The sequence below is a fragment of the Caretta caretta genome, chromosome 12, assembly GCF_965140235.1.
Source record: "Caretta caretta isolate rCarCar2 chromosome 12, rCarCar1.hap1, whole genome shotgun sequence".
Classification (NCBI taxonomy): domain Eukaryota; kingdom Metazoa; phylum Chordata; order Testudines; family Cheloniidae; genus Caretta; species Caretta caretta.
The window spans coordinates 27338415-27363277 of NC_134217.1; positions in this window are offsets into that span (position 1 = coordinate 27338415).

Consider the following 24863-nt stretch of genomic DNA (forward strand, 5'->3'; position numbering starts at 1 on the left):
CTGTCGTTTGAGATTAGACAAATGATGGCATCTTAAAGTTATGAGATAATTGTAGTAATAAAGTTTAAAGAATCTCACAAATTCAGGAAAATATCTGTAACTCTTTTAATATAACTAATTCATTACATAAAGGAAAAAAAATCACAAGGTTGTGTTCAACACCATGAGGCAATGGGAAAAAAATGAACCTAATTCTGTTTGCTAGTACAGTCGTTGAGGGAAGACTTGAGTTTGATTGGGTGCTCCTTTTCAAAGAGTAACAAGAACAGCTTTGGAAAAGGTGTTGAATGTAAAATAAACTGTTTTCAGAATTGTGTGTAACATTGATGGTTTTAACATAGGTGAGATATATCAGATATTGTACCCATGGTGGTACAAGACTGGTCGCTCCCAGACACACAAACCATCCCTTGCAAATTGTTGTACGTAGTATGATTTGAGGTTTAGCTCTTGAAGTCTGCTCACCAAAGTTAGCACATTGTTCCTTTTAGCAGTGAAATTTGTGGGATCACATTGAGACTTGGTGTAAGGTGACTGCTGAATTCAATCCAGAGTTCAATGACATAAACAAGACTGTTACATGGCAGACATAAGCTGTTCAGAAAACAGATATAAGTGGTAAAAGATTACACAGCAACTTGATGTTTGGTGCTAGATTGGAGCTGGTGTCCCTTGCACATCTAATGAGATAACATTGTATGCTTTGAGACTGAGCATGGAACAAAATACCTTTTGCCTTTGAGTCTGAAATACAGAAGAAGTGCATTCATGAAAATTAACAGCTTTGAATCCAGGGATAAGGCCATTGTTGGTATCCTGAAAGTCTCCAGACCTGCTAGCAGAAAGAGCTGCTTAGAAGAGCTGTCAGAAACCCAGTCCAAACTGGTGATGAAGTTTCCAAGAATTGTCTAAGGAGATTTCATGTCCCATGTTGCCAACATCTCCAATGCTCCAGCACAAAGTTGTTTGTCAACTACGTGTTTCAAAAAGATAATGGAGTCCCCAAATAATTGGTCACACCCTAAATCTGATCTTTAAACTGAATGTGGACATAAGGGTGCATGAGAATATACATACCGTTTCATTAAATCAGTAGCAGAAAGACTGGCTGTGGAAGGTTTGAGGTAGGAGCCCAATAGTGAAGCAGAGAGAGAGTCTGAGTTGCTTTAGAGATGATTCTGTTTTCCTTACTGTGATAAAGTTCCTTCTTCAGAGCTAGAAGAATATCAGAACACATGGCTGGATGGGACTTTCTGGGTTATCGAGTTCAGTCCACTGTTATCACAGGCAGCCACATCATATAATGACATTCATAAATTTATCAAGCTCCAATTTAGAGCTAATTAGGATTTTGAAGCTAGTTAGGTTATACACACCCAATACTCCCATACCATTCCTCTGATAGTTAGAAACCTTCTAATTTCAAGCATAAATTTATTCATGGCCACTTTATACCCATTTGTTCTTCTGCCAAAAGTGTTCTTTAACTTGTAAACAGCTCTTCTCCTGCCCTAGTGGTTAGCCCGGGATATATAAATCTAGAGCAATTGTATCTCCCTCAGCCTTTGTTTTGCTTGGCTAAACATGACAAGATCTTATAGTCTCCTCTCATAAGTTAGGCTCTTTATTCCCTTGGTCATTGAAGTCGCCTTTCTCTGCACCTGTTCCAGTCTGAATTCATCTTTTTTGAACATAAATTTTATTGAGGCACAGAACAGCTTTGAAGATGCAGGCACTGCAAACATTGGCTCAGGAAAAATGTGTCCTGTAAACTTTTTATAAGAGTCAAAAACTGTCAAATCCTAGATTTTCACTATATTCCTGCTTGGCATCTAATGATTGCTGTTGCAGTTACGTAATAAATCCATCCTTGCCATTGCTTAGTCATAAAAATGCATGCATCCAAGGGATTTTTATAGTGAACTAGTGCAATACAATGCATATTCAAGTAAAACTTTCAATCTTATAGTGTGTGACATGGTTGATAGCTGAGTCCTATTCCTTGTGATATCATTTGATATTGATTTTTAAACCTATTAAATATGGTTGAATAGGTAATAAACTAGTGCAAATCTTTTTAACTCGACCGTGCTTCCAGCAATGTTATATGGCAGCGAAACATGGTCGCTGACAAAGATTGAAGAACATCAACTGTCTGTCACACAGAGGGTGATGGAATGAACATTTTTGGGCATTTTGCTCCGTGATCACATCCCCAATGAAATAATTAGGCAGCAGTCTGGAGTGTAGACATCGTTGTTGAAAGTAAGCTCAGCAAAACGCAGAGGGTGGGACATGTGGCCTGACTCGGCGACAACAGATGGACCACAGCTATATCCAAGTGGCATCCGCGAGAACAGAAACAGCCACACGGTCGGCCTCCAAAGAGGTGGGATGACTTCCTAACAAGGAGATATGGACAAGCACGGCGAAGGGCCAGAGCGAGAGAAGATTGGAAGATGTGTTGTGATCACCTCAGTCTCAACTGATGAAGGACCGACAGTCTTCGCAGGTAATAAAACTTGAGGTGTTAAAAAATAATCAGAGCAGATACTGTAAATCACCTACAGAAACAAGACAGGTTTACACAAACACTAATAAACTGAAAGCTCCCAGGTATTTCAGAGCAAAAAGTTGCTAAATAAGCATAATTGTGAATGCAGTTGTTTGTAGTAACCGACTATATATATATATATATCAGAGAGAGAGATTTACTGGTGAAAATGATTTAGTAAAGATTGTATGTAATGCTCAAAGGACATTGATACAGACCTGACAAGCCATACCTATGAACTGTGAATTCACATAAAATCCTGTCATATTCTTCTGTGTGCCATGAAAATTTTCAAATATTTTGATGTAAGCCCTTGTCTTTCAGGTCAAGTACGTGTTTCTAAACTAAAGCCTCACTTTATAGGCAGCTGCTTCAGATCTTTTTCTATGTTCTGTATTTTTATTCAGATTTCATGAGCAAAGGAAATACAGTTGGGAGTTTGGTAACACCAGAGAGAGGCATTTTGCTTAAAAGATAATAGCAGGAGATTTCAGCTTGCTTATCCATCTATTTCATCTATATATTCAGACTTCAGTGTTTGTTTGTGAGGTGGTAAATACTGAATTTACAAAGGGAAAGGCATCTTCAGTAGCTGTGCTCAAATGCGTAAAAGTACAACCTAACATGGAGTGTATCCAGGGATTGTGATAGTGATGTCATGATCTGTATGTGGGGTAACTGACCGCATGGTTAGCACAGTCATTTCTGGAAGGAATACTTGCAAAGAAAAAAACATGACAGACAAACTGATCTCAGGGAAGCTTTTGTCTTTTCTGGAAGTACTATTATCTTGAGACTATATAGAAAGCAACTCTGGGTAGATACAGTGTTTGTGATATATGTAGATATAAATAATACAAAAATAAAAAAGTACAAACTTTCAAAAGACTTCCATTGTAAAACATCTCAGCCACTTTGGCAAAACGAAATGGATAAAGAAACTAAACATAAGAAAGAACTCTTTCAAAGGGGAGAGGAGGTGAAGAGGTCAGAGATGAACTGATATGAACAAAATATCTACATATAGAAACAGGACATAACCTGGGAGGAAGTTTCCTAGAAGGCCTTTAACGCTTTCTGCTAATGGGATGAGATCTTGACACACTTATCCACCTGTTGAGCTATACCGACATTAAATGTTTGTGGGAAGGTAAGAAGTATTGGTTTTACAATGTATAGGGAACAGCCATCTTTAGCAATTGTACAGTCATGTTCTTACTTCAAGCCTTGATATTATGTTGCCACTGACAGCCAACATACAGTTCAGTATATCAACTTTAAATTGAAGTACAGAACACTATCAAGCTTTGGTGATCTCTGTATTTTTAATATATCCTGTTTCATTTAGGTATTTTCTTGAGTTGTAGTTGTTCAGATCAATCTGGAACAAAAAAAAAGATGGAAACAGGACTGTAGAAATATGGGAAATTATATACTACAGCAATGGCAATGTAATATCTTTTCTATGCTGATAATATACTACATTTCCAGACAGAAAGAATCACTTGTATGATGCATGTCCAAGCTTTACAGTCATGAGGGTCTATCCTAAACCTGGATTTTCCAAATGTTTACTCACTAAACCATCAAAATATCTCTCCAGGTGTCTTTGAAACATGGTGAGTATTTCATTTTGTAGGAGAATTCTACATCCGAAAGGAGGACATGTTCTGAAGACCTCCATGCTGGAGAAATTGCAGACTTTGCAGACTTTGACTTCCTCAGGGAACTGATGGGCAGGATCCCCTGGGAGAATAACATGAGGGGGAAAGGAGTCCAGGAGAGCTGGCTGTATTTTAAAGAATCCTTATTGAGGTTACAGGGACAAACCATCCTGATGTGTAGAAAGAATAGTAAATATGGCAGGCGACCAGCTTGGCTTAACAGTGAAATCCTTGCTGATCTTAAAAACAAAAAAGAAGCTGACAAGAAGTGGAAGATTGGACAAATGACCAGGGAAGAGTATAAAGATATTGCTCGGGCATGCAGGAGTGAAATCAGGAAGGCCAAATCACACCTGGAGTTGCAGCTAGCAAAAGATGTTAAGAGTAACAAGAAGGGTTTCTTCAGGAATGTTAGCAATGAGAAGAAAGTCAAGGAAAGTGTGGGCCCCTTACTGAATGAGGGAGGCAACATAGTGACAGAGGATGTGGAAAAAGCTAATTACTCAATGCTTTTTTCCGCTCTGTCGTCACGAACAAGGTCAGCTCCCAGACTACTGCACTGGGCAGCACAGCATGGGGAGGAGGTGACCAGCCCTCTGTGGAGAAAGAAGTGGTTCAGGACTATTTAGAAAAGCTGGACAAGCACAAGTCCATGGGGCTGGATGCGCTGCATCCGAGAGTGCTAAAGGAGTTGGTGGATGTGATTGCTGAGCCATTGGCCATTATCTTTGAAAAATCATGGCGATCGGGGGAAGTCCCGGACGACTGGAAAAAGGCTAATATAGTGCCAATCTTTAAAAAAGGGAAGAAGGAGGATCCTGTGAACTACAGGCCAGTCAGCCTCACCTCAGTCCCTGGAAAAATCATGGAGCAGGTCCTCAAGGAATCAATTCTGAAGCACTTAGAGGAGAGGAAAGTGATCAGGAACAGTCAGCATGGATTCACCAAGGGCAAGTCATGCCTGACTAATCTAATTGCCTTCTATGACGAGATAACTGGCTCTGTGGATGAGGGGAAAGCAGTGGACGTGTTGTTCCTTGACTTTAGCAAAGCTTTTGACACGGTATCCCACAGTATTCTTGCCAGCAAGTTAAAGAACTATGGGCTGGATGAATGGACTATAAGGTGGATAGAAAGTTGGCTAGATTGTCAGGCTCAATGGGTAGTGATCAATGGCTCCATGTCTAGTTGGCAGCCGGTATCAAGTGAAGTGCCCCAAGGGTCGGTCCTGGGGCCGGTTTTGTTCAATATCTTCATAAATGATCTGGAGGATGGTGTGGATTCCACCCTGTCATAAATATAAAGGGAAGGGTAAACCCCTTTGAAATCCCTCCTGGCCAGGGGAAAGCTCCTCTCACCTGTAAAGGGTTAAGAAGCTAAAGGTAACCTCGCTGGCACCTGACCAAAATGACCAATGAGGAGACAAGATACTTTCAAAAGCTGGGAGGAGGGAGAGGAACAAAGGGTCTGTGTCTCTCTGTATGCTGCTCTTGCCAGAGACAGAACAGGAATGGAGTCTTAGAACTTTTAGTAAGTAATCTAGCTAGGTATGTGTTAGATTATGATTCCTTTAAATGGCTGAGAAAAGCATTGTGCTGAATAGAATAACTATTTCTGTCTGTGCATCTTTTTTGTAACTTAAGGTTTTGCCTAGAGGGGTTCTCTATGTTTTTTTGAATCTAATTACCCTGTAAGATATCTACCATCCTGATTTTACAGGGGGGATTTCTTTATTTCTATTTACTTCTATTTTTTATTAAAAGTCTTCTTGTAAAAACTGAATGCTTTTTCATTGTTCTCAGATCCAAGGGTTTGGGTCTGTGGTCACCTATGCAAATTGGTGAGGCTTTTTATCCAACATTTCCCAGGAAAGGGGGGGGGTGCAAGTGTTGGGAGGATTGTTCATTGTTCTTAAGATCCAAGGGTCTGGGTCTGTAGTCACCTAGGCAAATTGGTGAGGCTTTTTACTAAACCTTGTCCAGGAAGTGGGGTGCAAGGTTTTGGGAAGTATTTTGGGGGAAAAGACGCGTCCAAACAGCTCTTCCCCAGTAACCAGTATTAGTTTGGTGGTGGTAGCGGCCATTCCAAGGATAACGGGTGTAATATTTTGTACCTTGGGGAAGTTTTGACCTAAGCTGGTAAAGATAAGCTTAGGAGGTTTTTCATGCAGGTCCCCACATCTGTACCCTGGAGTTCAGAGTGGGGGAGGAACCTTGACATGGTGGCACAGTGGTGGGATTAACCTGAAATCATTTGAGATCCAGTTGAGATTTATTGAACTAGAAATACAGATTTTAAAAAGGAAATTTTTTTTTCTTTGGAAAGAAAGTCCAGAAAGCAGCTTTGAAACTGAAAGCAGCTTGGTTTCTCTCTGCTTTGTGGCCAAGCAGAGACAAAAGGGGATTATCTTGTGAATTGCAGGTTTTCTTTGCCTGGAGGCAGGGTACTTAACTCCTGCAGGGAAATTCACAGTCTTCCAACCCATTGTTTTTTTTTTCTTTTCTTCCTAAAAGTAAATAGGGGGTGTGTGTTCTACCCATTTGCTTTTTCTTTGGGCTGGGTAAGCAGGTTTCCAAGCAGTTGGAGGTTTTTTGCTTTAATTTGGGCCCAGAGCAGAGACAAGGGAATTGTCTTTTTCTGTAGGCTGACAATCACTATCAGAGAATAGGTATTCTATTCCAGCACAGCAAAATTTTACAGCCAAGTTTTGTTTGTTTATTTCTAAACCTTGGGTGTAAAGTTAGTTAAAAACAGAGAGGTTAGAATGACCAAATCCTCAGCTCGACTACAGCTGGAATTAGCCAAATTTCAGGCTGAGGAAAGACAAAGGGAACATGAAAGACAGATAGAACTCATGCGGCTGAAGAAGGAACAAGAAAGGGAGGCAGCGAGAGAAGCAGAACAACACCAAGCGGCTGCTCACAGGAGAGCTATGGAAGCAAGGGACAAAGAACTGGAGGAGAAGGAAAAAGAGAGGAAGTATGTGGAGGAGATGGAGAAGATAAAGGCTCAGCAGAATATCCCAACAAACCCTAGTAATCCTTCTCCAAGTACCACTTCCCATCCCAGAAAGTTCCCCACCTACAAGGCAGGCGATGATACTGAGGCCTTCCTAGAAAACTTCGAAAGGGCCTGCCTTGGGTACAACATCTCTACTGACCAATACATGGTAGAGCTGAGGCCGCAGCTCAGTGGACCCTTAGCTGAGGTGGCAGCTGAAATGCCTAAAGAACACATGAACAAGTATGAACTGTTTAAATCCAAGGCGAGAGTCAGAATGGGGATAACACCCGAGCAGTCTCGTCGGAGGTTCAGAGCCCTAAGGTGGAAACCAGACATGTCATTTACCCGACATGCCTACCACATTGTGAAACATTGGGATGCCTGGATATCAGGAGCAAGTGTTGAATCTCCAGTAAATTTGCCCTTCCTAATGCAAATGGAACAATTCTTAGAGGGTGTTCCTGAGGAAATAGAAAGATACATCCTAGATGGGAAACCCAAAACTGTAATTGAGGCAGGAGAGATTGGAGCCAGATGGGTGGAGGTGGCAGAGAAGAAGAAAACTGGTCGCAGTTGGAGCGGAGACCAGAAGGGACCACCCCAGACCACACCCTATTACCGGGGGCCGCCCAAAGCCCCACCTACCTCCCAAAGAACCCTCCAGACCCCTTATCGTCCCACCACCCCGTTCTCCAGCAACCCTCCTCGCCCCAGTGACCCGTCAGCTGGACGATGTTTTAAATGTAACGAGCTGGGGCATGTAAAGGCCAACTGCCCCAAGAACCCCAACAGATTACAGTTCATTGCACCGGAATCACACCAGAGGTCCTTAGGCCCAGATACCTCTCAGATACCCTTGGAGCGGAGGGAAACTGTGAGTGTGGGCGGGAAGAAGGTCACCGCGTGGAGGGACACCGGAGCACAAGTGTCAGCTATCCATGCTTCCTTAGTGGACCCCAATTTAATCAACCCAGAGATCCAAGTGACGATTCAACCCTTAAAGTCCAACTCTTTCAATTTGCCTACAGCCAAGTTGCCTGTCCAGTACAAGGGCTGGTCAGGAATGTGGACTTTTGCAGTCTATGATGATTATCCCATCCCCATGCTGTTGGGGGAGGACTTGGCCAATCATGTGAAGCAGGCCAAGAGGGTGGGAATGGTCACCCGCAGCCAGGCTAAACAAGCCGTGAGGCCTAGCTCTGTTCCGGAAACTTCTATCAGGACCCAGTCAGAGGTGATGGACCCGGACCCCAGGCCAATGTCTGCAACAGCAGTAGTGGATCCAGTCCCAGAGACCCAGACGGAACCAGTCCTAGAACCGGAACCAGCCGAACAACCAACACCAGATCCCGTGTCAGCACTGAATCCAGTACTTGCAACCTCAACACCAGAAGGCCCCACCGAACCTGAACTGGCAGCAGCCGATAACCCTACACAAGAGGCTCAGCCGGAGCCTGAATCCCAACATAGTGCACCAGCGGAGAGCGGTTCACAGTCAACAGAAACAGCTCCATCCCCTATATCGCTTCCAGAGGGACCAAGCCTAGGTCCACAATCCCATGAGGAACTGATGTCTCCAGCATCAAGGGAACAGTTCCAGACCGAACAGGAAGCAGATGAAAGCCTCCAGAGAGCTTGGACGGCGGCACGGAGCAACCCACCGCCTCTCAGCTCTTCTAATCGATCCAGGTTTGTTGTAGAAAGAGGACTTTTATACAAGGAAACTCTTTCTGGTGGACACCAGGAAGACTGGCATCCTCAGAGACAGTTGGTAGTTCCAACTAAATACCGGGCCAAGCTCTTGAGCTTAGCCCATGATCACCCTAGTGGCCATGCTGGGGTGAACAGGACCAAAGACCGTTTGGGGGGGTCATTCCACTGGGAGGGAATGGGCAAGGATGTTTCTACCTATGTCCAGTCTTGTGAGGTGTGCCAAAGAGTGGGAAAACCCCAAGACCAGGTCAAAGCCCCTCTCCAGCCACTCCCCATCATTGAAGTTCCATTTCAGCGAGTAGCTGTGGATATTCTGGGTCCTTTTCCGAAAAAGACACCCAGAGGAAAGCAGTACATACTGACTTTCATGGATTTTGCCACCCGATGGCCGGAAGCAGTAGCTCTAAGCAACACCAGGGCTAAAAGTGTGTGCCAGGCACTAGCAGACATTTTTGCCAGGGTAGGTTGGCCCTCCGACATCCTCACCGATGCAGGGACTAATTTCCTGGCAGGAACTATGAAAAACCTTTGGGAAGCTCATGGGGTAAATCACTTGGTTGCCACTCCTTACCATCATCAAACAAATGGCATGGTGGAGAAGTTTAATGGAACTTTGGGGGCCATGATACGTAAATTCGTAAATGAGCACTCCAATGATTGGGACCTAGTGTTGCAGCAGTTGCTCTTTGCCTACAGAGCTGTACCACATCCCAGTTTAGGGTTTTCCCCATTTGAACTTGTATATGGCCGTGAGGTTAAGGGGCCATTGCAGTTGGTGAAGCAGCAATGGGAGGGATTTACACCTTCTCCAGGAACTAACATTCTGGACTTTGTAACCAACCTACAGAACACCCTCCGAACCTCTTTAGCCCTTGCTAGAGAAAACTTACAGGATGCTCAAAAAGAGCAAAAAGCCTGGTATGATAAACATGCCAGAGAGCGTTCCTTCAAAGTAGGAGACCAGGTCATGGTCTTAAAGGCGCTCCAGGCCCATAAAATGGAAGCATCGTGGGAAGGGCCATTCACGGTCCAGGAGCGCCTGGGAGCTGTTAATTATCTCATAGCATTCCCCACCTCCAACCGAAAGCCTAAGGTGTACCATATTAATTCTCTAAAGCCCTTTTATTCCAGAGAATTAAAGGTTTGTCAGTTTACAGCCCAGGGAGGAGACGACGCTGAGTGGCCTGAAGGTGTTTACTACGAAGTGAAATGTGCTGGTGGTGTGGAAGAGGTGAACCTCTCCATGACCCTTGGGCGTATGCAGCGACAGCAGATCCAGGAGCTGTGCACTAGCTACGCGCCAATGTTCTCAGCCACCCCAGGACTGACTGAATGGGCATACCACTCCATTGACACAGGTAATGCTCACCCAATTAGGGTCCAACCTTACCGGGTGTCTCCTCAAGCTAAAACTGCTATAGAACGGGAGATCCAGGATATGTTACAGATGGGGGTAATCCGCCCCTCTGAAAGTGCATGGGCATCTCCAGTGGTTCTAGTTCCCAAACCAGATGGGGAAATACGTTTTTGCGTGGACTACCGTAAGCTAAATGCTGTAACTCACCCAGACAACTATCCAATGCCACGCACAGATGAACTATTAGAGAAACTGGGACGGGCCCAGTTCATCTCTACCTTGGACTTAACCAAGGGGTACTGGCAGGTACCGCTAGATGAATCTGCCAAGGAAAGGTCAGCCTTCATCACACATCTCGGGCTGTATGAATTTAATGTACTCCCTTTCGGGCTGCGAAATGCACCCGCCACTTTCCAAAGACTTGTAGATGGTCTCCTAGCGGGATTAGGAGAATATGCAGTCGCCTACCTTGACGATGTGGCCATATTTTCGGATTCCTGGGCAGACCACCTGGAACATCTACAAAAAGTCCTTGAGCGCATAAGGGAGGCAGGACTAACTGTTAAGGCCAAGAAGTGTCAAATAGGCCTAAACAGAGTGACTTACCTTGGACACCAGGTGGGTCAAGGAACTATCAGCCCCCTACAGGCCAAAGTGGATGCTATCCAAAAGTGGCCTGTCCCAAAGTCAAAGAAACAGGTTCAATCCTTCTTAGGCTTGGCTGGTTATTACAGACGATTTGTACCGCACTACAGCCAAATCGCTGCCCCACTGACAGACCTAACCAAAAAGAAACAGCCAAATGCTGTTCAGTGGACCGGAAAGTGTCAGAAGGCCTTTAACAAGCTTAAAGCGACACTCATGTCTGACCCTGTACTAAGGGCCCCAGACTTTGACAAACCGTTCCTAGTAACCCCAGATGCATCTGAGCGTGGTGTGGGAGCAGTTTTAATGCAGAAAGGACCTGATCAAGAATTCCACCCTGTAGTGTTTCTCAGCAAAAAACTGTCTGAGAGGGAAAGCAACTGGTCAGTCACTGAAAAAGAATATTATGCCATTGTCTACGCTCTGGAAAAGCTACGCCCATATGTTTGGGGACGGCGTTTCCACCTGCAAACCGACCATGCTGCACTAAAGTGGCTTCACACCGTCAAAGAAACTAACAAAAAACTTCTTCGGTGGAGTTTAGCTCTCCAAGATTTTGATTTCGACATCCAACACATCTCAGGAGCTTCTAACAAAGTGGCTGATGCACTCTCCCGTGAAAGTTTCCCAGAATCAACTGGTTAAAATCGTCCTTGAGATGTGGAAAATATTGTTAGTCTTTATGTACTTGGTAGTATATTTAGAGATGCATGTGTCTTATTAACTCTGTTTTTCCTAGAGCTCCAGGAAGAAATCCCAGCCAGTGTTTCACCCTAGCTGAGATTTGGGGGGCGTGTCATAAATATAAAGGGAAGGGTAAACCCCTTTGAAATCCCTCCTGGCCAGGGGAAAGCTCCTCTCACCTGTAAAGGGTTAAGAAGCTAAAGGTAACCTCGCTGGCACCTGACCAAAATGACCAATGAGGAGACAAGATACTTTCAAAAGCTGGGAGGAGGGAGAGGAACAAAGGGTCTGTGTCTCTCTGTATGCTGCTCTTGCCAGAGACAGAACAGGAATGGAGTCTTAGAACTTTTAGTAAGTAATCTAGCTAGGTATGTGTTAGATTATGATTCCTTTAAATGGCTGAGAAAAGCATTGTGCTGAATAGAATAACTATTTCTGTCTGTGCATCTTTTTTGTAACTTAAGGTTTTGCCTAGAGGGGTTCTCTATGTTTTTTTGAATCTAATTACCCTGTAAGATATCTACCATCCTGATTTTACAGGGGGGATTTCTTTATTTCTATTTACTTCTATTTTTTATTAAAAGTCTTCTTGTAAAAACTGAATGCTTTTTCATTGTTCTCAGATCCAAGGGTTTGGGTCTGTGGTCACCTATGCAAATTGGTGAGGCTTTTTATCCAACATTTCCCAGGAAAGGGGGGGGTGCAAGTGTTGGGAGGATTGTTCATTGTTCTTAAGATCCAAGGGTCTGGGTCTGTAGTCACCTAGGCAAATTGGTGAGGCTTTTTACTAAACCTTGTCCAGGAAGTGGGGTGCAAGGTTTTGGGAAGTATTTTGGGGGGAAAGACGCGTCCAAACAGCTCTTCCCCAGTAACCAGTATTAGTTTGGTGGTGGTAGCGGCCATTCCAAGGATAACGGGTGTAATATTTTGTACCTTGGGGAAGTTTTGACCTAAGCTGGTAAAGATAAGCTTAGGAGGTTTTTCATGCAGGTCCCCACATCTGTACCCTAGAGTTCAGAGTGGGGGAGGAACCTTGACACACCCTCAGCAAGTTTGCAGATGACACTAAACTGGGAGGAGAGGTAGATATGCTGGAGGGTAGGGATAGGATTCAGAGGGCCCTAGAAAATTAGAGGATTGGGCCAAAAGAAATCTGCTGAGGTTCAACAAGGACAAGTGCAGAGTCCTGCACTTAGGACAGAAGAATCCCATGCACCGCTAAAGACTAGGGACCGAATGGCTAGGCAGCAGTTCTGCAGAAAAGGACCTAGAGGTTACAGTGTACAAGAAGCTGGATATGAGTCAACAGTGTGCCATTGTTGCCAAGAAGGCCAATCGCATTTTGGGATATATAAGTAGGGGCATTGCCAGCAGATCGAGGGACGTGATCGTTCCCCTCTATTCGACATTGGTGAGGCCTCATCTGGAGTACTGTGTCCAGTTTTGGGCCCAACACTACAAGAAGGATGTGGAAAAATTGGAAAGAGTCCAGCGGAGGGCAACAAAAATGATTAGGGGACTGGAACACATAACTTATGAGGAGAGGCTGAGGGAACTGGGATTGTTTAGTCTGCAGAAGAGGAGAATGAGGGGGGATTTGATAGCTGCTTTCTGAAAGGGGGTTCCAAAGAGGATGGCTCTAGACTGTTCTCAGTGGTAGCAGATGACAGAACAAGGAGTAATGGTCTCAAGTTGCAGTGGGGGAGGTTTAGGTTAGCTATTAGGAAAAACTTTTTCACGAGGAGGGTGGTGAAACACTGGAATGCGTTACTAAGGGAGGTGGTGGAATCTCCTTCATTAGAAGTTTTTAAGATCAGGCTTGACAAAGCCCTGGCTGGGATGATTTATTTGGGGATTGGTCCTGCTTTGAGCAGAGGGTTGGACTAGATGACCTCCTGAGGTCCCTTCCAGCCCTGATATTCTATGATTCTATGAAATCTCTAGGAAGACACAGCAGGCAAGCTATCAAGTTTTTGAAGTAGATTTCCCTTTGGGGAAATCAACTGCTCCACAAGATGTACTAAGAATACTTACTCTTAAAACTGAATATATCAAGAGTGTTATCGCCACCACCCCTTTAAAAAATGCTGTAGTTGGACAGAAAAGTATTTTCATTTCCAATGTGACTTTTTTTTTAGTTAAGTAGTTTTAAAAAAAAAAAGTAAGGCCTTACAGTCTATCAGGATACACTTGACACCACTCTATTTAAATATTTCTGAACCCAAGAGAAAGACGTAGGATGTCACAGACAGAATGAACTATTGCACTCTCCTTCGTGGCTCTCCGTTTGACAGATTAAATCTTTATGCACTTGTTTTATGATTCACCATTAGCAACAGCTGATTAGAATTCCATAAACTGATCCAATCAGTCCAGAGGCATTGTTCTGTACAACACTGGAAATGGAATGACAATTTTTCTCTTTCATAAACAATCTCTAATATTATTTTCTTCCTAGATTGACATCAATCTTCTTATTAACACATTCCATCCCTCATCCTTACTTGGGAAATTTTTGTTGCCTTGGGCTTGCCTCAGGCCAGTAGAGGTGAACAAAGAGTGAGGTCAGATCTTCAGCCAGGAAAATGTGAATTTATATTCCATTTTTCTGACTGGTTAAATCCTGGAAGAACCTATTAAAATTTGTAGTTATTTTTCAGGATTATAGAAACCCTATCTATAATGAGAGCAATAAATATCTTTATATAAAAGATGTTTCTCTTTTCAAGATACTTCCCAGTTGGGGGTGATTCCTGCAAACTTAGAAGCAACTGTAGGCTTATTCCTTAATTGAAGTTTTTCTCAACATTTTCTGAAATCACTAGGGAACATATAAAACAATGAGGGCTGGACAATTGCAGCTATGATGCCATAAATACAGATATAGCCCACAATCTTACGAACAGTCCTATAAGAAGTGGTACCTGTGCAGATCCCATTGAATTTAGTATTGTTTGATGCAGAATGGAGTTCTGAGAAGGTGCATTTTGTATGAAGTGTTTCTTACCTGCTTGCATATCTGCAAATTTCCATTCCCTACCTTCTCTCCCTCCCTGCCAAATTTCATGATCCTGGGATTTTACACTGAACAATGTGTACATTCTAAATTTGCGTATTTCAATATGTATGTTGATATTTATTTGAACACAATTCTGAAAGTTAGTTTGGAAGTAGAGGTTAGAAATTAGCCAGTTTTAGAGGGGAATGGGCTAATTTTCATTCACAAATGATATACAAGTAGAAAAGTTAAATTTTTCAACAAAATCCATAAACCTTAAATATTAAAGTTCTTGCATGTGACCATAATCTCCTGCCTTACTTCTCTTCCATGTGTGGTTACAAACCCGAAAATCATCCTCCTCTGCTCACTATCTTGTACTGAATATTACCTTACAACTCCTCACTTGGAGTCATTTGAATGTTTCTGGTTTTGTGGCCTAGACTACTTCGGATTTCAGGCCCTGTATTCAATGTGAATTTAGCAAGCAATTTCATATTCATGAAAAAAGAAGTTTTGGTGAACAACTCAATGCTGCTTTAATAAATGCTTATTAAGTCTGCAGACATGACCAGAATTTTGTTTATTATAGATACATTTTTTTTAGTTTTTTAACTTAGCTGTATCTGTAGTATTAACTGACACTTTTTTTAACACCCTACCGCACAGCTTACCAAAATGAAATGCATGATCTAATAATGTTCATGGGCCTTGGTTGTATATTGTGTTATCATGCAATTAGCATAACAGCAGGAGATCCTGCAAGCAGAATATTTCTGAGTGACCTATTATCAAACCAATTACATTTTACATGGAAATTAAATGAATCCTGCCAGAATTTTGGGGCCAGGGAGGGAATAAAGTCTTATTATTCAATTTGCATAGCTTGAAAGACAGCATGTAGAGAAAAAAAACCCTGTGTTTGTGCAAACAAGGAGTGGTGTTCCTGTTTGAAAAAATACATTTCTTACACAAATGTATGTGTTGGCAGAAACAATGAGGAGGCACAAACAAACCATTACTATGTATCTATGTAATATATTAGGACACTTTCCTGAGAACGAGTGGCCTAAAGCTTCAACTAACCATAACATTTCCATAGGTCATTGGGGAGGAGATGTATTTTTGCACAAATGAAGTATCAAACCACCTGCTGTGTTCACAGGTACTCTTAAATTTGTGTATGTGCGTACTCATTTTAGCATAATTTAGAGAGTTGTGGATGAGGAAAAATGTGTCTCAATTAGAAATAATAATGAGGATAATTATAAATAATGATGAACAGGGATGGGGGGAGGTGGAGGGAGAATGGCAAAGCAGAATGCCATATGTTCTGCAGATTGGTACAGATTCATAGATTCCAAGGCCACAAGGCATCACTGGGATCACGCAGTGTGACTCCCATATAACACAGGCCATAGAACTTTGCCCAAATAATTCTTAAAGCATTAGAAGCATTTAGAAAACATCCCATATTGATTTCTAAACTGTCAGTGATGGAGAATCCACCATGAACCTTAGCAAATTGCTAATAGTAGTGAATGGTTAATTACTCACTCAGTTGAAAACATGACATACATGGTTCATTCCATTTTAAGAAGAATTTTACCCACCAATAAAACAGGGTTGTTCATAAATATAATTTTCAATGATTTAGCAGTGTGAAATAATATTTTGTGTTTTATATCATCCAAGAATTTGAAAGGACTTCACAACCATTAATTAATAAACCTTGTACCTTGTCAAAAATATAAAATTCCTAGGTAGGGATTATAGCAGGCCAAAACCCAGTAAATATTTTGGTGAAACTTGTTAAATGTTTTCCCATTTTTCCATTGAAATATTGATGGTTGTAAAACTGTACAAAATTTTCCCACACTTTTTTCTCTTATTGTTGTGAATGAAATTTTAATGAATTTGAAATATTTCTGTAAGCTTTAATAAGGAATGCATTACCCACCTTTATTGTGGGCTATAATGGCTATTTAATAGCACACTAACACAACACAATGGTTTAAGACAGGAAGAGTACCATATCCAGTTGAAACTGCATGCATTTAAATTTGTCCAGTCCCTGAAAGGAAACACTCTAACTCTGAGAAAAAGTATTATGGGATTATAAATGGCTATTTATTTCCTAGGCAAATAATAATATAGCTTGGCTCTGCTTAGTTATGAGATCTAGCAGGGCTCATTCACAATATGCGCTGGCTGCAGACTAAACAATAACAGGAAAAATGCGTACCAAAATGTCATAATATGAATACACTCAGGTGGGTAGGACATACATTATTCTCAGTGTGCTTTGGCGACAGCTACCATTATAGTATTTCTTGCAATGCTTATTAAGAATGGACTAAGAATTTATTTGTGTGTGTTTTAAGCTGAAGGGGGATTTCTTGGGGAACACCCAAGTAAATGAAAAGTTTCAAAGCACGTACCAAACTAAGTCTTTCTGAGCTTCCTATGAAGTTATTTACCAGTGGGTTTACAGGATTGCTAATGTGCAATTCCTTGGCTCAGAACAACCCTTAATGCAGACCTACTCATGGGAGGAATTTGGGGTGTGGGGACCTCCCTTGAAGTTGTGATCTCTTCTCTGATAGTTCTTGGGCACATTCTGTCAGGGGGAAGGAGGCTGCCTGCCACAAATGGCTGTTGACACTGCAGTCAGAACTCGTGTATCTCTGACTGAGGCACAATTGGAGTCTTGCTGTTAGGATTTTCCCCAGTTCTCCCTACTTCAAGAATGCCCTTCAAAGCACACACGTCCATCACAACAGGAAGGAATAATATGTGCGGAGAGTCTTCTCCACACAGCTAATACCAATCAAAGGATCTGTCTCCTATTAGTGGACACTCTGGGTGAAATCTTGGCCCTATTGACTTAAATAGAAAAACTCCCATTTACTTCAATGGGGCAAGGATTTCAGTGGACAGGTCAGTATGGATTAATGCTCGGACGGAGAACGATTGCTGACATGTTTGTGCTATGAATCCTCATGGAGAAGTTCAGAGAAAAGAGATGGCAACTGGGTATGGTCTCTGTAGACCTGGAGAAGGCATATGATTGGATACCATGAAAACTAGTTAGGTGCATTTGTGACCAGGAGGTGTGCTAAAAGGGTATATCAGTTTTATCCAGGATATGTATTAGGGAGTGACTACCATAGTCAACACTAAATGGAGCTCCAGTACTGAATTTACAGTTGATAGCCTGCATCAGGCGGTCAGCATTGAGTCCCTTTTGTTTCTGGTTATCATGTATGTAATAAGTGAGAATATATGAAGGGAGCTACTTTGGAACATACTGTTTGTTGATGGCTTAGTGCTATGTATGAAAGATTGTGAGACTGTGCAAGCCAATTTTGAACAGTTGCAACATAGTTTTCAGAAGGCCTTAGAGCAGGGGTGGGCGGACTTTTTGGCCCAAGGGTCACATCTGGGTGGTGAAATTGCATGCAGGCCCATGAATATAGGGCTGGGGCAGGGGGTTGGGGTGCCGGAGGGAGTGTGGGGTGTGGGAGGGGGTGCAGGAAGGGGCTCAGGACAAGGGGTTGGGGCAGAGGAGTGGTGTGGGGTGTGCGAGGAGGCTCAGGGAAGGTGGTTGGGGCGCAGGAGAGGATGCGGAGTGCAGGAGGGGGCTCAGGGCAGGGGGTTGGTGTGCGGGGTGAAGAAGGGGTTTGGGGTGTGGGCTCAGGCCCGGTGCTGCTTACCTGGACCAGGTCTGGGGTGGCAGCGGTGCACAGTGGGGCCAGGGCACTACCCTCGTCTGTGAGTATGTGAACTTGGCATCAGAGGACCTCAGAGAGACCAATTTGCATGACAGCCTGGTGTAAGCTCATGAGTTTTGGAAGTGGAATATAAAAGTCACCAAACCCAAATAGGGAAGTGGTAAGGAAGAAGAATAATTTGTAGATTTATTTTAGTTTGCATAAGCATGACAATGAAAGCCATATCTGAATGATTGCAAGTAGCCATCTTTGGCCACAAATACAAGTTTGTCTTAACTCAGCACTTTTCACTCTTTGTGCCTATTGTGCTTGTGATTCCCTCAAGAACTGTGCTAAATCATTTTTACAATTTAGAATCATGGGATGTTTTTTGCTGCTGTTCTTGTGGCAGTCTACAGCATTGGTACTGTGATGGATTGCCTCCCTTTAAGGTGCCACCTGATGTGTTAAGATACCACTGAGCCCGCCTTTTCTGCCAGAATGGGCCCCTTGTCTTGCTGGACCAGGCTCTTAAGCCTCCTCTAGCACATACACAGGCAGGGCCACACCCAGCTGCAGAAAGACACAGACACTGAGATCAGCTCTGGGAAGACTCAGTTTAAGGATCTCGCTTTAGCACTCAGGTGCCCACCTCCCTTGGAGTACAGACCCAAAGGTATATTGTCTTGCACTGTATAGAAAAATCCGTGCAGCTCAAGCTCATAAAAATTCACCGTCTTCCTCAATGTGAAGAGAGATATGTACATCTTCTTGCTCCCCCTCCCTCAGGTAGAAATTGCACAAACTGGGTTTAATAATAAACAAAACAAATTTATTAACTATAAAAGACAGACTTTAAGTGGTTAAAGGGATAGAAAACAGAACAAAGCAGATTACTAAGCAAATAAAACAAAACACGCAAACTAAGCTTGATCCACTAAAGAAATTGGATACAAATCATAATTTCTCACCCTAAAAGTTGTTTCAGACAGATTACAGATTCTTGAAAGACAGCTGCATTGGCCTGCAGCTTGAAACTTCAGGTATTATTATTACAGACTAGACAACCTTCCAGCCTGGGCTCAAGTCTTCTCCCGTCAGTTGAGTTCTTCTTTTCAGGTGTTCCCCAGTGTCTCTTTGGGCAGGGAGGCAGAGGAGAACCACAATGATGTCACTCTCCTGCCTTATATAGCTTTTGTGTATGATGGGAACCCTTTGTTTTCCAGTGGAAAAATACTGGCATTCCAAGGGGATGAGGGTGGGAGGTCAAGTAGCAGGTGACTCAGACCCATGTCTCTGCAGGGTTGTAGCAGCCATTACTCACAGGCTGTCTGGAGCATCCACAGGAAGACTAAACTCTTTCACAGTCCATTGTCTTTTCTAATGGGCCATTAGCCCTGTCTGGATTTTCATTGTTGTACCTGAAGGGCTAGTTGTGGGTGTCACCCAAAGTAGCACATTTGAAATACAGATACATGGTCAATATTCCTAACTTCAGATACAGAAATGATACAGGCATACAAATTGGATTATCACATTCAGTAAACGATAAACTTTCCAAGGATATCTTATATGAGCTGTCTTGCATAAAGTATATCTCAGTTATGCCATATCTGTATCATAAGCATATTTCCATAAAGTATATGGAGTGTAAGGTCACAGTTACCCTCTGCACTAAACTTTACAAAGTCTTTCTTACATTAAGAAAATCTTGTTTTCCACTGTGTTACAGCAATACATATATTTTGTCCATTTCCCAAATGGAAAGAGGAAAAGACTCTGGTTACATTATAAGATGGTACAACTAGTTTCCACCATTACCTACGTCTTAGTATAAATCTTAATAAATCAATAATCATTTTCAAACGGTGTAATATGTCATCTTTGCCTTAAACTGCATCTGCATTAAACTTTTAATAAAGTGTTCCATATGTGGCTAAAAAAATGTTTGACATTTCAAACTCTTTGTGTGACCTATATTCTTGCAACCCACATCATTGTGTGATTCAGAGAAACAAAAAAGATGTGTGACTGATTAATAATGCAGTTAATCACCAAAAACTTTGGGCTAGATCCTTTTCTCAGTTACACTGACATAAATCTGTATTAACTCCACACATGTCAGTGGAGCTGCTCTGAAGTTTCACTGATGCAACTGTGAATGGAATTTGGACTCACTTTTGTAAAACTGCAAGCAAAACACTGCACATCAGTGAGGTTAGAGAATGTAAAGGAATGTGAAAACAATGTTTCACATACTCAGTGGTTCTGATTCTCCTTTAATTTATGTTGGCTTCACACCAGGATAAGTCTATTGACTTCAGTGTGATTATTCATTACTTTCTTTTAATCAGTATATCTCAAAGTAAATTTATGAGGTGGTATTATTATTACATTAGGACACTTTGTTTCTGATTATTTCAGTATGACTGTAAACTTATGTTCTTGGAGACCATCCGGTATTGTAAAGAACAATCAAATATGCCCTGTGGATGAGATCAGGATGGCCACTGCAGTCTTCTACCAGCAGGAGTTGCCACCAGAATCTTCTAATTGCTACAAGTTGTTCCCCTTTCTTGTTGGCTTTTTCCAAATAAATAGAATGCTTCTGTGACTGCCAAGCCAGTTATATTGGGTTCAGATCTGTGCATGTGAACAAAGATAGTGTTCATTAGGCATAACTTCAATGAAAACGCTGGGGCCTAAGTTCATTGTTTACAGTAAAAACATTTTTTTGAGGGAGAGTGCCATTTCTGAAATGGTACATCAATTGTTGTGGGTCAGAGTAAGGGCAGCAGGGAGAGACTTATTGCGCTCATTCCTTTTTCATGTTAACGCTGCAGAATCAGGACATTGTGTGAGGGACAAAGAATACAAAAAAACCAACAACAAATAACAATAACAATAATAAATTATAGACAGTGCATAGTGAATAACACGGTACTATGGTATATGCAACTAAAGGATCAGCTCTGAACCCCACTGAAGTTAATAGAAATCTTTCCATTGACTATTAAGGATTTTAGATTAGCTCTGGTATTGGTTTATTCAGACTGAGCAAACAAATTCCCAGTAACAAATGTGTAGTAAAATCAGTAGTCCAACAGTCATCAGTATAATATTCATGAGTTCTTAGGAAGGAGCCTTTGACAAAGCTGAGAGAGATGGTTCTTTATTAGAAGTAAGTCTGGGACCATCTGTCAGACTAGGTGGAGCCGACTCCCAAGCATGGCTCTTTTAAAGAGAGATCCTCACATCTCACCTTTACAAATAAACATGAACATACATAAGACACAACAGTATACGTACAAATAAATAAAATAACTCACTAAGAATTTTCTATTAGTCTCTGAGGTGGCCTCAGTCTTGTGGATCTGGGTGTCATCCCTTCATTTTCTGTATAGTGATTCTCAGGTCCACACATTCTCATTCGGGCAGCCTATTCTGTGGATTCCTCCAGTCAAAAACTGGACAATCTGATATCTGCACCTAAATATTCTAATTTAAAACAAAGCAAAAATGTCCAACTTGTAACCCCACTCCCTGGAATGAAATTTCTGGCAGCTTTGTCCCCTCCCAAAGGGAGCTCATATGCTGTATTCTGAGCATCTGACATCCCCAATTCCTCGTTACAACACCCAATACTTCTCTTTTGCAATCCACATCTTATCTGGAAGGAATATCTGGAACAAATTTCCATTGTTTTTAATTTGCTCTTGATACCAATGTAATGTTTACATTTACGTTATTGTAGAAAAAAACCTCTTACCCTTGTTCTGCTTTATCATCTTAGCTTTAAAGGATAACATTGTAGTATTATATCCCAGGCTTATGTTCATTGGCCTCTTGAATCAACCATTTGAATGTTGCTTAGAATAGATACTTAGATCAAATGTAACTGGGCTATAAATCTGACTTTCACCTCTTCTAGATCCACTTTTGGACAGGAATTTGAGAAGACCATGGTTATTTCTGTATTGGGAAGACCTAAAGAATTTCACCACATGAAAGGAAGACCAAAAGCTAGTAAAACAGAGTGGCCATATGACACAAAGGAGCAACCCAAGAATAACCCAACGAAGGACAGCAAGGCCTTTCCATTTCAAAGGTATGAGATGTAGCCTACCTGATTATCCTTGTTCACTTTTCTTTAGACATGTTTTTGTTTTGTAACAAAAACATCAATGTTTTCTTTAATTAGAAACACTCTGTTTTCATTTGATGCAAAAGCTGCCAAGCGGTGAGATACTAATTATATAAAGCTGTGGTTCTCAGCCTTCAGGTTATCACCCCAAAGTGGGTTGTGAAGTTGTTTTCTGGGTGTCATCAAAGTTCCTATGGAAACCATTCAAAAATTGTATTTTAGTCCTTTAGTTGTGAAGAAAATAGATTCAGTAATTAGGCTGACTATATAACATTTGGAAGGAATAGGCAATTCATTAAACTTTCAGTAACAGTATATATATATTCTACTTTAAAATATATATTTTAATAGCATAATAATGTGTTAATTTCAATGTAAATACTACGATGATCACTTTAGAAAAGACTCTGGATAATAGATACTTCACCCTACATGGTACTGAAGCTTTAAAAATGAACAAATTATTATTCATTATGGCATTTTGGCTCAATTTTGTTGGCTAAAACAGCACAAGAGAATCTGGGATAGAGCAAAAATGAATTTGGTATATGGGGTCACTGGAGGAAAAGTAGGTGGGAGGGTTGGGTTGTGGGAGAAGCTGAATACACTTGATCTACAGCTGTGATCATCTGCTCATAAGAGGTTATGTGAAATAAGCTAATGCTTCACAAATAGGAGTGGCAATATTGTATGTATGTTTTTGTTTGGTTGGTTGTTTTTTTCACATTGCTGCAATGAGATATCTTTGGTCCCCAGCCATTGTCAACAGAATTTTAATTTATCAGTTGTGTGATTTCTGGAGTGCTTGTATATGCAAGCAGAGTCTGAATGAGCTCTCCCCTGACATCTAGTGGTGAACTGTGGAAAAGGACTTCAGGAGCTGATCTCGTTTGCATGGGTACACCCACTTTGGCTGGGTGTTCAGCATGATGGGATTGCTTGCCAAATGGTCCCTTTTGGCTGGTGTGGAATCCCCAATCTCTTTGTTATTGGGGTAGGAGTAATAAAGGGTTGTTATCCTTGGGTGAATCAAGGGCAACAGAACTGTACTTGGCATACCCCGATGGAGGGACTCACGCTGAACTAAACTGCACTTGTTAGGCAGGGGACATGGGTTCCAAAGCCCAGTGAATTGAGAGAGGGTGGGGACAGGTACTTGTACCTGGTGGTGTGGACCCATTTGACCCTTCCTCTCTCCACAGTATAATAAAAGAGCTAATTTAGACTCAGTTGAGAGTCTTGTTACACTCTGAAGAGCTGAAATCACTGCTACCTAGGTCTAAGTATTAGACCTACTTTTGGACAGTGTCTCTATTGCAAGAGACTGCCCAGTGGGCAGCAGCAGTGAGACTCCCCTGCTAACAGCTGAAATCACTGAGAGCTGTGTTAAGTGTGGAGTCCTGAAGACATCTTGGCGAGTGGCCAGCCGGGTGGCTGGTGGAGAGGCATGGCAAGCGGCCAGCAGTGTCAGCAACTATGAGTTGTTGGCCAAGGACAGCAACTGTGATTGGGGTGCAGAGAAGGGTCGGGCACATTAAAGGGACTTTTGGGTTGCTGGACTTAAGAACCTGAGGGGTTTTTTCATGGTCTGTGTGTATATAAATCTCCTCACTGTATTTTCCACTTTATGCATACAATGAAGTGAGCTGTAGCTCACAAAAGCTCACGCTCAAATAAATTGGTTAGTCTCTAAGGTGCCACAAGTACTCCTTTTATTTTTGAGAGGAAAAGGACACTGCTCAACTTACTTGGGGGTGGATCTTCTGATCATGGTTTATGTTTATAAACCCTAGTTGTGGTGTTTCCCCAAACTAATGCCGTATTATTTCCCTCCTTTTATTAAAAGTTTTTACTACACTCAGACTCTGTGCTTGAGAGAGGGGAAGCATTGACTCTTAGAGGCTCCCAGAGGGTGGTGTGTAATTGTCCCAGGTCACCGAGTGGGGGCTCGAGCTGATTTTGTGTTGTATTGTTGGAACGGAACTCCTAGATACTGAACCCAGCCTTTGTTGCTGCCAACTCTGACTGGCAGAAGGGTTATATATACATGAACATTTTGTCATCAAATTTTGAAAGTAATCTTTGAAAGCGTGCCTGCAAGATTTGTAAACTCCACTCAGATTTACACCTGTAAACATATAATTGTGTATACTAACAGACATTTAGGCATAAAGGTTACCTATAAGCATGTCTAAGTGTCTACTTGCATGTGATATTTCCACTCCATGTGAAAAGGTGGGTTTCTTCTCTGCATGCAAACAGGTGCAGACCTGTTTTGCTAGTGATATTTTGTCAGTTATATAGACTGTATTTACTATGGATTAATTTGTATAAACTTGGTTAGCTGGATGGTCTCACGTTTCAGAACACTTGATTTTGGTCTCAACA